This window comes from Lissotriton helveticus, chromosome 7 (assembly GCF_964261635.1).
Source record: "Lissotriton helveticus chromosome 7, aLisHel1.1, whole genome shotgun sequence".
NCBI classification, from domain to species: Eukaryota; Metazoa; Chordata; class Amphibia; order Caudata; family Salamandridae; genus Lissotriton; species Lissotriton helveticus.
In genome coordinates this window covers 835,854,027-835,869,692 of record NC_136068.1, presented here as the reverse complement: position 1 = coordinate 835,869,692, position 15,666 = coordinate 835,854,027, and the positions used below count along the sequence as shown (strand labels likewise).

At 44.4% G+C, this 15,666-nt stretch overlaps 1 protein-coding gene across 1 annotated transcript in view; it reads left to right on the top strand.

Moving 5' to 3' along the window:
* LOC144769271 (electrogenic sodium bicarbonate cotransporter 1-like) overlaps positions 1-12,815 on the top strand; it is a 584,697-nt gene extending 571,882 nt beyond the window's left edge. The window contains exon 22 of the mRNA XM_078653329.1: positions 12,080-12,815. The gene's annotated coding sequence lies outside the window, so the exon portion shown is untranslated. The remainder of the gene's footprint in view (positions 1-12,079) is intronic.
* Positions 12,816-15,666: the final 2,851 nt, after the last annotated feature.

Sequence of the window (15,666 nt, the reverse complement as noted above, 5' to 3'; positions counted from 1 at the left end):
TCAAGCCCTCGCCACGATTCCACGTATCCGTAAAACCACCATGGGAGGAAGATCTTTCTCCTACCTGGCGGCCAAAACCTGGAACTCTCTCCCCACCCACCTCAGCCTTACACAGAACCACCTCTCCTTCAGAAAACAACTCAAAACTTGGCTATTTGATAAGTAACATCCCCCCCCCCCTCAAGCGCCTTGAGACCCTCGGGTGAGTAGCGCGCTATACAAATCTTAACTTGACTTGACTTGGCGCCCTTTCCCACGCTTCCTGCAGGACAGGATCTTCTTGCTGTGCCGCCCTGAATTCCCTGTCGGTCTGCCAGGGGTGGTCGTCCGGGATCACGGGGAAGACACAGGCGTGCTCTCTCCTTTCCTTCTTCTTTTGTGTTTTGGTTTTCTGGGGTTTGGGCTCCTTCACAGGGGAGGAGAGTCCCTGAGGAAAAGGTGCTTCTTCCCACCATCGGGTCAGGGAATCGGTGGTGTCTTGAAGTCCCGGTAGGCCGGAATAGTCACTCCCCAATATGGCCTGTTCCGGAAGAGCTGGTACAAGACCTACGGTGAGGGTGGTTCCTGTATCCTTAGGGTGTCGGACATGCACTTGGGTGGTTGGGTATCTTTTCGTATCACCATGGACGCATTGAATGGCGACCATACCAGACGGTGGGCTAACAGGGTGGTTCAAGTCCTGAGGTCTGAGAACGCTCTGTCGACACCCAGTGTCCGCCAGAGCCATGAGGGTTTGTCCATCAATGTTTACCGGGCAATGAAATGGGGGTGGTGTAGCACCAGGAATCGAGCATACATAGTTACGGGCAAGGCCAACCTCCATCGGCTCTTCCTTGTGGGGGCACACCCGAGCGATGTGACCAAAACCCCCACAGCTGTAACATTGGGGTCCTAGGTTGGGAGGCCGCGGCAAAAAAGGGGTGGGATACAGAGGGGTCGGCTCCGGTCTTCTCGGTAGAGGCGGACGATGAGGTCGGATGCCCGTGGAGGGATGTGCTTTATGGGGGTGTTCCTCTCTGCCTCGCTGCACCTCCTGTGCACGGCTGTAGGCACTTGCGATTTCCACAGCGGCTTCTAGTGTAAGACGGGCATGTTGTCGCACCCATCTTTGAGTGGCTGGATGCAAAGACATCAGAAACTGTTCGAGGTATATTTTCTCGAGGATCTCCTCCTTGGTGGAGGCATCGGGTCTCAACCAGCGATTGGTCAAGTCTTTGATCCTAAACGAAAGGGCTCTGGGGGTTTCTTGTGGTCCTTCTTTGGCCTGGTGTAGCTTGACACGGTATGTTTCGTCATCTATGCCCAGCCGTTCAAGGATACACTTCTTGATATCCGCATAAGGATTGTTACCCTGTATGTTTGCCTGTTGATACGCGGCTTGCAGGTCTCCGGTCAACAAGGGACCCAGGTAGTGGCCCCACCGGTCGACGGGCCAGGAGGCGGCCTGTGCTAGCCGTTCAAAATTGATAAAGAAGAAGTCCGGGTCCTCCCCCGGCACGTACTTCTGGAGAACCACGGAAGGCAAGGAGGCCAGGGGCCTCTGATGTCCCAGTACGTCGGTCAATTTCCCCATGGCTTGCTCATGCGTGTCCCCCTGTCCCTTCAGTACATCGTGGAGCTGGTCTCGGTCGTCCTCAGCAGTCTTCAGGAACTGCTCCATGAGCTTTCCCAATTGTTCCTGGGATTCGGCCATCCTCTTCATCACGGCCTCCATGCCTCCAGGGAATCCCACTTCTGACACCAGATGTGATCGTGGGCTGTCGGCGGGCTGGATAAGCAGGCGAGGAGGCCGGATATAGTGGGCAATAGTGTTCTTTTATTGCACACTGAACAGGTTTTATAACAAGAGAGGGAACAGAGATAGGGTTTCTCAAGGGCTGTGCCATCTTCTTCTGTCTCTTCCGGATGTTGTGGGGATCCAGTGGTGTTCCGGGTCTTGGGTGTAGACGTCCGTAGAAGACCGGGAAGGCTCCTCGGAGGGCAGTAAGAGAAAGAGAAGGAGCCATTAGTCTTACTGGGGCTAGAGGCCGGATACCATAACGGTTACCAGGGGTGAGGAGGTAGAAAAGACCGTGAGGAAGGGGTGGGAAGGACCAAGAAAGGTAGAGAACAGAAATGGTGGTCGAGAGGGTTCGTGTGGGGACTGCGTCTTTACAGTGCAAGGTGCTGTATACCATATACAAGGTGTCTATTTACTACAATGGACGTGTTTAAGATAGAGGGAGTAATTACACGGGAGGGGGCCGTACTATTTACACAAAGCACCTAGCGTGCTTATAGAAGGAAGCTGGTACTCACGAGCTCCGCCGTAACTCTCCTCCGAGTTACGGCCGCTCTTCAGCCACCTCCGTGGGACTCCACCAGTCTTCTGACCACTCCTCGGTTTCTCCGCTCCCGTCTTCACCTTCCGTCGTAGCGCCAGTCGAAATCTCCTGCCACGATACTCCGACGTCTTCTGTCTCTCGTCCTCCGTCTTTTCTGTGTCCGGCCGTCGGCAGGGAGGCGGGACTTCCGGGGTCAGGGGGAGGTTCTTCCGGTCCGTCGTCTCTTCTGATTGGGTCCTGCAACAGGGAGAGGGGCGGGTGTTCCGTTGTCACGGACGCTGTTGTGGTTGTTTCGGGTTGCGTGTCCTGGAAGGGAGAGCAGAGGAGGGGTGATATTCGTGATGGGGTGAGCAGGGATCTCGCGACCCGTGGGGAAACATCACAGACATCTATAAATCATTGGTGCACATTGCGTTGATCTTTATATCGCCTTTATCGACCTGAAGACTGCCTTTGACCTAGTGCCCCGGGACCGTCTGTGGGGGGTATTATCCGAAATGGGGATGCCTGCATACATCCTGTCCTTATTGGTACGGCTCCATACTGGCAATTTTGCTCAGGTGAGGTGGGGTGCCCAGGGTCAGAAGACCAAACGAATTCCTGTGAATAGGGGTGTCCGCCAGGGTTGCGTCCTTGCCCCCACTCTGTTTTCCCTTTATGTGAACGGAGTGGTGGAGCACTTGTTAAAAAATCCATCTGACGCTCCTTCCCTGGCGGGCAAGCGGATACCAACTCTCATATTCGCTGACGACACCCTCCTCATCTCTAAGACCCCTGTGGGCCTCCAGAGCCTTTTGGATGGTTTTCAATCTTTTTGTACCAGTAGAGGGCTCATAATCAATACTGACAAGACGAAATACTTGGTGCTGAATCCCCCCACGAATCTTGGGCGTTCTCCGGCCTTGAACCTTGTGCCCCTGGAAAGGGTGGCGGAATTTGATTATTTAGGTAACCGTATATCAGATAAAATGCAGTGGAACCCACATCTCCAGAAGATACTGTTGAGTCACAAAAGGGTAGTGGGGGCACTCTTAAAGGAACAGCGCTCTTCCTCAACTAAACCTATTGCCCCGGTTATAGATATATACAAGGCGAGAGGAGTTAGCGCGGCCCTCTATGGGGCAGAACTCTGGGGTACTTATAATCTAGACCAGTTATCCAGGTCTGAAAATAAATTTTTGAAGGATCTGCTGGCCCTTCCTCAGAGTACCCCGACGCTACCTGTCCTACTTGATATGGTGTGTCGCTCGATTAAAGACCAGGCACAAATAAGTCCGCTATTACTATGGGCCCGTCTATGGCAAGTCCCAGAACTAGCCAACTATGCGGATGGGTTGTCGGAAGTAATGTCAATGCCAGGTTGGTCCAAAATCAAGTGGCTTAAAGATGTAAAATCTTTGCTTGTAGAATTGGGGCTTGGGGATGCCTGGGCTGCTAGATCTGCTCCCCCCAAAGCTGTACTCAAGAATCTCTACTGGAGATGGGTTTCAAGTAAATACTGTTCCGACTCAAAACAAAGTAGAGCTACTGTTGAGTTCCTTAGGATCAAAGACTTGGCATTTTGGGAACCTTATCTCAACATTATCCTAATTTAGAGTAGGAACCCTCCCAGTTGGTGAATTGACCGCACGGTGGAAGATCCCTTTCCAAACCTCACCCTTTTGCTTATTTTGCACATCTAGAGTAGAGTCTGTTGCTCACCTTTTATTTGAATGCCCGGCATACAAAGTACCGAGAAAAAGTTGGCTTAAACCAATATGCAGAGAATTAGGCACCAGACACTACGATGTTGCAATGCGAATTCTGATGTCCGACACTCGGCCCTTGTTTGTGTGTGGTCTGTCTAAATTTTTAAGATGGGCTTGGTCTATTAGATCGAAAAGGCGTAATGAAATTGTTTAATTATGGTCATTATAGTTAGACCTTTTTTAGAGTTTTTTAATCTAATTTAATATGGACATCTTTATTTATATATAATTGTTTTGAATGTATATTGTGCTTGTTGTGGTTTTTATGCTGATGTACTCTGTTTTGCTTTTAAAGATATGCTTTATCGAAATAAAGCCTTTTACTACTACTACATTGCGTTGATCACCTTTTCCACTTGGCCGTTGCTATTTCCAGTGTGTTCACAATTCCTCAACTACAGGATGTTACAGGTGTAAAACTGATTGGTGATGGATCAGCATATACATTTTTAATATACATTTACCAATCTGCTTGTGAGATGTTAGGGGCTTCTTGCTGATGTTTGACTATCGAAATGTGGTTTATCCAAAGCCAGAATTTCCTTTGGTCCTTTGATTTGATCATCTCATGGGATTCTTCGTCCCTTTTCCTGGCATATATCACGTTCCTATTCTTAGCCAGCAACTATTTCTTGCAGATAAGTTGCCACTCTTATCCTGACCTTCAGCTCTAAGGGCTTTGTTTAATTCAGATTTTAATTTAGATATTTGCTCTTTGAGTTTCGTCAGTTGGGACATATTCCTGTCCTCCTCAGTGTTTCCTGTATTGTTTTATCGGTTCTTGCTGTCTTCTTCAGCCTCCTGTAGGGTAGTAGCTAGAGTTACCCATGGATCTGCAGTCTTCATGGGAACTCTTCTAGGAACAGCACTAGTAAAGGCCAGAGTCCAGCTCAATCTTCCATGATCCATTTCATTCTTCTGATAGGTTCCAGGTACTGTTTTCCAATGTGATTTATCTTGGGGCTGTGGGTTCCCAGAACTGTCAATTTTCATTTAATCATTGTGTGGTTGTTAGCCAGAGACGGGCACACTGCAAATTTGCTGACTTGATGGAAATAAACTATTGATGCCAATATATAATTGAGAGTGACCATCCTGATGTGCGAGGAATGAGTATAAACGGCTAGAGAGTTTGTCTAGAACCTGCTGTTCAATAGCTCAAGCCAGAGGTTGTTGAGGGCAATGCAAAGCTCCCTGCCAAGCTTGGCTGGTCTTTAGAATTTTTTCTGCATCTGTTGGATGTTCCAGGTGTGGTTGTCAAACTCCTGCCACATGTTGTACTTTGTAGCTCTTATTTCTTGGATGTCCGCATAGATCAACTGGGCACCCGCACTTCCAGATCCTAGGCTCATGCCAGTGTTTTGGGGCTCATTGTCACTCATTTGCAGCACATGTGGGTTTCCCAACTTGCTAATATAGGTCTTTTTATATTTTTGTTTCCTTTTTGGTTCGTGTGGTCTGTACTGAGATGTGCGTGCAAAAGTATCGCACTGCGAGTCCTCATCTTGTGAAGTCTTGTATGATCATACTATGAGCTCTTGTTGCTTTTGATGTCTAAGGTGATTTACTGGTTCAAGTGGTCTTGAGGCTGGTCACAAGGCTGTTTGTCTGTGTGCTAGGCTTCGTTTTGGTTGTCTAAGGAATTGGCCTACTTTGCTAGCAAGTAAGAATGTAAGATAACAAGGAGTGGGTCAGTATTGTTGGCAATGTTATTGGCAAGATCAGTGGAGACACTTGGAAACGGGCAGGAGCACAAAGCACTATACTGTGCTGTGCACCTCAACTCTTTGTCTTTTAATTAATTGATTGTGTTTTTAGCTGAACACCTGCTTTTTGTATCGCTTTCTCTTTCCTCGTGGACTGTATGAAGACTCTTTCTCTGGTTTTAACCACCTCCACCTGTCGGATTCCTTGCTCTTGCCCTTTCCTTGCTCTTTGTTTACCTATTACCCACTGAACGGGTGTATGTGGGTATGTGGGCACTGGGTAGCAGCGAGTCCTGCAGAAAATGCAGTTTTCTTTCGGCTTGCTTATGGTGGCTGATGGCTGGTGATCAGCTGGTAAGCACATAGGCTCCTCAAACAAGCACTAGCCACACCGGCCTAACCCCGGCAGCCTCCATGCACTGCAGGGAGCCTGCTGCCTAATGCTTTTACCACCCAGGCAGATGCTCTGCTGCTTGTTGCACAGCCCTAGTAGCCACATTGCCATAGTCAGCCCTGCTTCCCTGTTTGCAGGAGCTTTTCCTCTGCTTTTACCTTTTCTTTGGCTTTCAGGATATGAAGCCAGCGGGCTGCTGTCCTCCTGGCTACCCCCAAGCTTACAGTGAGCGACCAACTCTACCCACACGCTTTGCCAATGCCCATATATAGTAAGTCACTTTACTCCAGCTAATGCACCAAAAACGGAAGTGAGTATTCTTCCAAAGAGAAATTTTCAGTCAGGCGACAAGCCTGACAGCAGAACCCAGAAGCTGCTGATAAAATAGAAGGTAGGGATTCTGATCAGAAAGACAAAGACATGGGTGAAATCTCAGGTAGAGAGTGTATCAGAAAGTTCCATAGCCTGCCAGAATCTTCAGGGCCTTCTGGAAATGAATGTGACCACTGAATATATTGAAACTCCTATGGTCACATACAGCAGGTCAGATTTATATAACCCAATTTCAAATATACATAAAAGGGCCACACAAAATGATATGTTGGTTAAATAGTTCAAGAGCATACAATATAATATGAGCTGTGGACAATCAGCTCCTGCAATTTATGATAGATCCACCAAGAGGTGAGTACATCAAAACTAAAGCATACTCCCCAGTTCTGCTCATGTTGTGCTCAGGTAATCCTGGCAAGCATAAGCTAGCGAATGACCTTGGAAACATGCTTTAGCTGGCTACACTCCAAAACAAAGCAAGCATGTCCATTAAAAAATTCATGACAAACATCTGGTTGAAGCTAAATACCATCTACCTGTTTCAGTGATAAGACTGAAAGGTACATGCACTGTAATTCTACTACTCTTACCAGAGTCCAAGAGGAATCTCACTCATAATGTGACTGACTCTCCTCAGCTGGGCCTACACACTGCCTAGCTTCCAGCTCACTCTTGTTCAGTGCCTTTCTCTTGTTGAGCGGACTATACCGAATTAGCAAATTCTCTCAATTCGGAGTACCATGAAAGTTGTGAAGGACAAGGGGAATCTGATCAACAATATCATCATTTCAGAGTTCCTCTTCACTTTGAAGCAAGAAGGTAACCTTAACATTTCAGCTCACCAGGATCATAGTTCTAATAAATCGCCTCAACAAGTATCTATCTATATGTACCCCTGGCTAATTTCAGACTGATCTCCTTGCTGCCTGGGTTTGGTAAGATCGCGGAGAGACTGGTGAACAAGCGACTCTCACAATTCCTGGAATCCAATAGTTTGTTGCGGATTTCCCAAACGGGTTTCAGGCCGGGCCAAGGCACGGATACCGCCCTTCTGGCAGTCGTGGAAGAAGCCAGGAGCATTCTGGATTCAAGGGGATCAGTGGCAGTGATCCTCCTGGACCTTAGTGCGGCTTTTGACACCGTTAACCATCAGGTGTTGCTCCAGCGACTGTCAGAGGTAGGCCTACCTGGAATGGCCTTGAAGTGGCTCGGTTCGTTTTTACATCAGCGAACCTATCAAGTGTGGGAAGGGAATGCACAATCTGCCCCCATCCCTCTTCAGTGTGGTGTGCCTCAGGGCTCCTCCCTGAGCCCCACACTGTTTAATGTCTATATGGCCCCATTGGAGGAGGTGGTGGCACCTCTGGGCATCAAAATTATCAGCTATGCTGATGATACCCAGTTGGTGGTGGCCCTTTCCCAATTGGTGGATCATCTGGACTTGTTGCATTCTTGCTTGTCCAAGGTGCACACATGGATGGGCAATTCAGCATTAAAATTGAACGGCTCTAAAACAGAGCTGATGTTGTTGGGACAAACGGGACCTTCTTTGCCGATAGGCAGCTGGCCGAGTTGTTTTGGTGACCCTCCAAGCCCCAAAAAGGAGATTAAAAGCCTGGGCGTGTGGCTCGAACAAGATTTGTCTTTCAAGACCCACGCAAAGAAAACGGCTCGAGTTTGCTTTGCACTTCTCCGATCAGCCCGTAAGATCTTACCTCTCCTCCCCCCGTCGTCCAGGAAACTCCTTATCCAGGGCCTGATTGTTTCAAGGCTAGATTACGGTAACGCGCTTTTTTTGGGCGCACCGGAAGCCACGCTTAATAAATTACAACAAGTACAGAATTCAGCAGCAAGGCTGCTGATGAATATCCCCAGGAGACAGTCAGCAAAACCGGCACTGAGAGCTCTGCATTGGCTTCCGATACGGGAGAGGATAACATTTAAATCTCTCTGTACGACTCATAAAATCCTGCATGGGAAGGGTCCTCCCATTCTGGGTAATATGGTGATGCCCTACAAGGCTACCAGAGCTTTACGCTCTGACCACAAAGCTCTGTTACAAGTGCCTAGAGTGAAAAGAGCCCGGACGGGGGGTAGAAGATTTTCTGTGAACGCCGCCAAGTTGTGGAACGGGTTGCCCTTGAACTTACGGATAGAGTCAGGCATGATCAGGTCCCAAAAGCTACTTAAGACCCACCTATTTCCTGCTTAATGCTGCTCCTCAAAGGTTCCGTTTTTGTACCATTCCCCTGAGTCATGACCGAGCGCCGGGATGCCCAAGGGTAACTGCGCGCTATACAAGATTCCAAAAAAAAAAAACAAAAAAAAACCATATGATGGAATTCTAAATTCAGGGTGTGCCTTCATTTGGTGGATCATAATGGTGGTCATTGTAAGGCAAGTAGCACATGCACATTGCCTGATGGAGCATCCAACTCTGGTACCAGTTAACATTTGACATTCTTCATCCCATGATCATCAATACAATTCTGCTGAAAGATGGTATCTATTGGACCAAAGTCAATAACCATTTTTCTTATCAACCTGGATGGCATTGAGGCCCCAGGACAATATGTTTGTTCATTGAAAGGTGATATCATTAAACAAATGTTGCCTAACTTTAACCCCTCCCCTGCTGGTGACGGAACCACTCCGTCATCAGCTGCGGTCGCGCTGTGCTGATGACGGAGCGGTTCCGTCACGGCCTGCTCAGCGCGCCTGTGCGGCGCGGATTCCGCGCCTGCGCTGAGCGTTCCATTGAGCGGGCGGGGCCGTGACGGAACCGCTCCGTCATGAGCACAGCGCAACCGCGGCTGGTGACGGAGCGGTTCCGTCACCAGCATGCGGCCGCCCCGCCCCCTTAGCACTGCGGCGGAATAGCCGCCGCAGTGAAGGGGTTAAAGTGCTGGGTCTTTTTAAGACACCAACCCCTTTTTGGGCACAGATAAATACAAAAGTATATTTTATTTCTTCATTATTATGACAGTTGCTTCACACGAGATCTACATGATTGCCTAATCCTGCAAGCAGATAGTGCACAATAATTTAAAGAGATGTTTGCTTCTAAAATGGTTCTCAGCTTGAAGTTCAAGTGTATTATTTTTCACAGAAATGTGATGCATTTCCTATTGTTTTGTAACAAAACATGGAGCACTTTATTCTATATTTGCATTATATATAACATCTGGCTACACAATTAAGATTGCTTTATTTCTCTTAACCACACACGGGGTGCTTACTGTTGACAAGAATAGGGTTCAGATACACCCTTTCCTGCTTGCAAACACTCTCATAATTTCAAATTTTTAAATGAAACCATTCACCAAACTACATACTTAGAATTTGCAGCTCTTCCAGACATTTTCTCTATTTTATCACCTCAAATAACTACTCCTACTTCAATCATTAGCCTTGGAGTCTGGAACTCTCAGATACAGAAGATGCAAAATTATTGGCTATGGGACCTTTCAATCTTCAAGTTATGCTGCAAAGGATACTCCCTTTTTCCCAATGACATCAATATATGTATTTGAACACATGAATATCCAGTCTGCTAGGAAGAATAAAAAAGCATTTATCTACAATAGGTCATGATTGTGCATGCTTCCAGGGTCGTATTGTCCTGTTGCAGTGGACACTCATTCAGATATTTAGGACCATTTACAAGCATTGGGTTTTATAGAAAGACCTGGACGATTTGAAGTTTTGCAAATTTTGTGTATTGTCTCCTTTTTGTTCAGATATTTGATGTCATGCTTATAGCTAGTTTTTTTCTGGTTGGATCTTGAGTGTCATGCTCTGTATATGTTATTAATAAAAGTGATAATAAAGACTTGCAAGTGTAGGCTCACATGCACTCCTTAGCCCCTGTTAAGTCTCATGGATGCACTCACTGTTACAACATTTATTTCTGGCCCATTTCAACAGCATAGCATCAACATGAGCTGGTTAGAGTAACACTCTTTACACTCATCAGTGCTAGATCCTCATGCTCACAGAAAGCTGTGATTCAATGACAAACTGATAGACTACAAAATGCATATTCTCTGTTTCGAAGAATGATTAGTAGTTTCTAATGCAAACGATAAAAGATTGTCTCTGAGATCGCTTCTACGCTTGGCAATTTTAAGGAAGATTTAGACACTTTGAGGACTCACTAAATACAAAGCTGTGCTTTTTCAGAATTAAGGTCAGATGTACTAAGCATTTTTTTACAGTCTCAAACACTCTGATTTGGCTTGATTTTGTTAATGTACCAGTACAATTTTAGGAGTCGGATAACTTCTGCAAATCGGGTCGTTTGAGACTGGAAAATGCTTTGTACATCTGGCCCAAGGTGTTTTCCAGATCCTTGTGAGTGAACTCTAATAGATAACTTCTCTAAAAATTCTACAGAGAAAGTAATGGCAGGACTGTTTGCTAACTATTTACTTCACCATACCAGATTACTTCGATGCAAACATGGATTATGCCTTCCCGACATCAGTAACAGTGACTGGAGATACATGTTTTTGTAGTGCTAAAGGTCTAGCATTTCATGCTACGTAGGCAAAAAAATGTCTGCACTCTAATGATTAATATGTTCTTCCAATAATGGATCTCAAAATGTTTATTTGTTCATCAAACTTACTGCTTTCTTCAAAATATCTGTGGCCTTACAAATCTAGGGCATTTAGAGTTCCAAATATTTTAGGGCTAGTTGTATGAAGAATAGTAATAGCGATTACCAAATAACAATTTTTTGCAAATCGCTATCTCTAATGTACAAAGGGATTATTTGGCCCCTATTCCTAAAATAGCAAATCTTAGTGGGTCGGAAATAGACCTACCTCAGGAACATTAATGAGGTAGGTCGCAATTTGTGACCCGTTACAATTCGCTGCCATCATAGGAATGGTGCCTGCTAGGGTCAGCAGACCACCATGTCTGTGATTGCTTTTAAATAAAGCAATTTGTTTTAACCGCAGACCGTTTTCCTCAAAATGAAAATGGGCTGCATTTAAAAAGAAAAAAATTTAACATTTAAGTTTCATTTTTTTAAGGGGAGATAGTGGTACCTGGTAATTTTTCTAACAGTCTCTAAGAGGATCCCTTCCCATTTGCGAATGAGTTACCACCAACTTTGTGTTGGCGGTATAGGGCAAATGTTTTGCGACCGCATTTCGGTTGGAAAACGTTCATGCATGCCAATGCAAATCAGTATTTGGAAGGGATGAGCTAAGCACGCCCCTTCCAAATAACCGATTTGCAAACTCAAATTGTTATTCTATAACAGGTTACTACAGTGGCGTAACATATGCCCCTGCGGTGCTGGGGGCCCCCGAGATCAAGGGTGCCCCCTCAGCAAATGTGGTAGGTTGTGGGATGGGGCCCCTCCATGTACTTTTCAGGGGGGCGGGGGGGCTCAAGTTTCGTTATGCCACTGGGTTACCGAATCACAGACTGGGCCTAGTACATCAGGAAAGGCATTTTTGCATTCACAAATTACCTGATTCTGCTAATCAGGCATTTTGCGAATGAAAACATGTTTTTTTATATGGGTATTTATTTGTTTGTACTTTTTGTTCATTTCAGGGAGCTTTATGTATGCTGATAAAGAAATGCAGCTTTGTCGTATTGGACCCGATGTGACAGAACCGGAAGCGTTTGCAAAAGGGACAGGTCCCAAAATCTGTTTGCACCTTCAAGAACCTGCAATGTTAAATATTCCATAAGTTTGCTCTTATGGCCATGATTTGTTTTTAGTTTTTAAACGTAAGAACAGATGCCGGAGGATGGAACTACTGCACCCAGTGACTGACCTCACGGATGCAGACACATGAATCAGTAGAAGTGGACAATTTGTTTTTCATCAGTCCTTCATCCCCATATGTTTATGCTAATTGTTCAACCATAGATGTAGGAAAGAAGGTGAGATATGGCAAAAATTCACCCAAAATGGAACCTTGGAAGTAATATTATTCCAAGCTGAACTCAAAGAGCCAGCGAAGGATTGACAATTCCTTTTCTTGGGTGTTGAAGAGACAAGTAGACTAGACTTTTCAGCTTACTTCAAGAGAACATTTCATCTGGAAAACGATCCCAGAACAACGAAGACTTCTCAGACAGAGAATTGACAAAAAATGTCTAGTTCTGCGGCTTTACTTGCACCTTTCAGAGAAAAAACAGTTTTCTACTGATCAAGAAATGTGTGTGTAACATAACGTTGTATATTTGTGAAATTTTTGCCAATGTAATACTTATATATGGTAATGACATCATTTGATTTTAAGAAACATTAATATTTATAGAGTAAAGGTCCGGAACATGATGACTTGATGACGATTGGATTAATTGTTATGTACACTGTTAGTTTAAATGACTTCTTGGCTTGGGCCCTGAGATAATAATAGTTCTGCCTGTTTCATACAGCTTTAGAGAAAGGGAACTTTTCATACAGACATTTGGAATTGACACATAGCTGTAGCACTAACCTCCCAGAGAAAGTGAAATGATTGCAGATATAAGTTAAGAATTGTTCAATCGAATGTTCTTTATTGCTTTCTGTGAGTCCCCATTCAGCTTCTTCCTCAGAAGAGGGAAATTATAGTAATATGTGTACATTATATGTCATCTAGTGCAAATTTACACACATCTCTTCTCCATGGTGGATGTATGCACAAGGTGATTTAAGTCACCAGGGAATACAACATTCATGAAAAAACCCATTTAAAGTAAAGTGTAATCAGTGTCAGAAGGCAAAAAATGTTATATGGTCCTGCAGATTGTCGGAGAGCAGTACAAGTGTTTGCCCATTTCCGGGCTATATTACAAATGGCAGGTAGCCTGAAGATCAGGGATGCAGTGCACCGCTTACTCTAAAATTCAACTTACCCTTTACATACAAGGACCAACAGAAACGTATCCTCTGTCAGTGAAAGGTTAGGTGAAATATGGAAAAAAGGGAGCGGCAATGGTACTCAGACTTCCCTCTGTCTACTGTGGAAATCTGCTGCACTGAACTCAGTGTGCCAGAGAGAACTCATCAGGAATGAATTAAACGCTATACGGTATTACTTCTCACAGTCATCCCTGTACTCGTGTGACTTTAGGAGGAATAGAACTCAAAAGACCATGTTTCTGAGTAAACCACATGAGGTTAGCTGAGTCCCAGAGAGGTAGATGAGTCAAGTTCTTCAAGAGTAAGTAACAAACTAGCGTAAAAAGCAAGTAGCTACTGCAACCTTCAATATTCCTGAAAAAGGGAGGAGCTCAGATTGTGTGTTTTTATTATCAAGTCTCAGCACACTGCAAGGGCCTTGCTTCGAATGCCTTAGACTTGTTCTTCAGAATGACCTCCTGGAAGGAGACCCTGCTGCAATTTCCAAGAGAAACAACAGATAATCTGAATAGAACATGAAGACCATGACCCAGGTGAATTTAGGAAGACATTTGTTAAGACACTCACCCACACAATGTTTATCAGAGAGCTCTATATAATAGGACAGATTAAACATCCTATAGAAAAACAACTCAAGCACTTCATAGACACATTTTATCAATCAACTGCAATGAAAATTGTTTTTTGTTAAATTTTTGTTTAGCTTTTATTTCATATTTATATAAAGAATTTTGGAACAAACATTAAGTGCTAGGCTACCGCACTCATAATCACTGCACCCCACAAGGTAAAGCTGTTTCCCTAATGTCACCTGCAGTTCTCTAGAACCCTATCTCACAAAGGGGAATTGGGAATTCCTACCCAAACACTTTAAGCGATAATCTGCTAACCGGCTCTACTATGTCTTATTCTTCTAGAGCCAGTGATAAACCTAAGCTCCAACTGCTTCAGTAGCAAGGTTGGTGCATGTAAAAATGTCACCTGCTCATTGCCCAGACGTATGAACAGGTAAATAAATACTAATATCATTGTTGGGTCTTTCACAGCCTTTGGAATGGGACAGTTCAAATATCAGTCGAAGGAAACTAAATATTGGTGTTATAAGCATAAAAGGGAGAGATCCACCAATCAGTAAATTTCTGAAGCATTTGTCTATGTGAGAAGCTGGAGCACTCGTTTATATATTGTATTCCATACATAGCTTCAAATATCCAGTAGAGGGTAAAAAGGTATGATTGTGATTATTGAGTTTTCATTGGTATTTATGCCTACGGCTTAGTGCCTACGTCTAGAGATTCTTCAGAAGATGGTGCAAGACCACACAGAAGATCTTTACGGTCGGAGAAATGTTAGCAAATACAGACTCAGCAGTAGTGTCATTTTAGACCTTATACATGAGCTTGACCCTTCATCAAAAAGAAACACACATAGAAGCTAAGCCATTACAACTCATATTCAGGTTTTGTGCTCCTTATCTTGTTGGCTTCAGGCAGCTATTAGGGTATTGTTGCTGTGGAAGGAGTAATATCTCAGAGTGCACTGTCTAGTGACTGGAATACTTTTTTCAAAGCCATGTCACTAAAAATCAATACTCCTATAGTATTTTCTAATACACCTGGTGACCTACAGGGCACCAAGGTGGAATTTTTCTTATTGCACAATTTCCACAAGTAACTTGCTGTATTGATGGAATTAATGTAGCAATATGTCCACCATCAATAACTGAATTTCTGTATCAGAACACAAAACAGTATCATTCTCTAAATACTCAGGTGGACTTTAATAGTGAGTGTGTCATTACAGACTTGTTCCACCCACCCATAATTTGTATACATTCCACCACTGTTCCCTTTACACCTGGCTAGCAAAAGGACAGTATGGACATGGATGTTTGTTAGTCGTGTAATGTCTAAGTAAACATTTATATAATTAAACAAATATTTACGTGAGCAAACTAATATTAATGTTCTAGGTGACCGTGCATATCCAAGTCAAACATTGTTAATAACCCCATACCTAAATACACAGTCTGCAAGAGAGATTTAGTCAAACGGTTTTCATGGTAAAAAAGCTTTGGATGACTTCCTAAGGAGTTGATCAGGAGCCTTTAAGTTAAGTTGGATTTATATAAAAACGTTGCTTTATAGTGTCAAATCACATTTTAGACTTGTATTAGAGGTATAATGAGGGGATTTGAAAGAGTCTGGAGCTGAGTACATTTGCTATGAAAATGTCAATTTATATTAGAACCACTCTATAAGCCCTTGAGTTGGATTCTCAT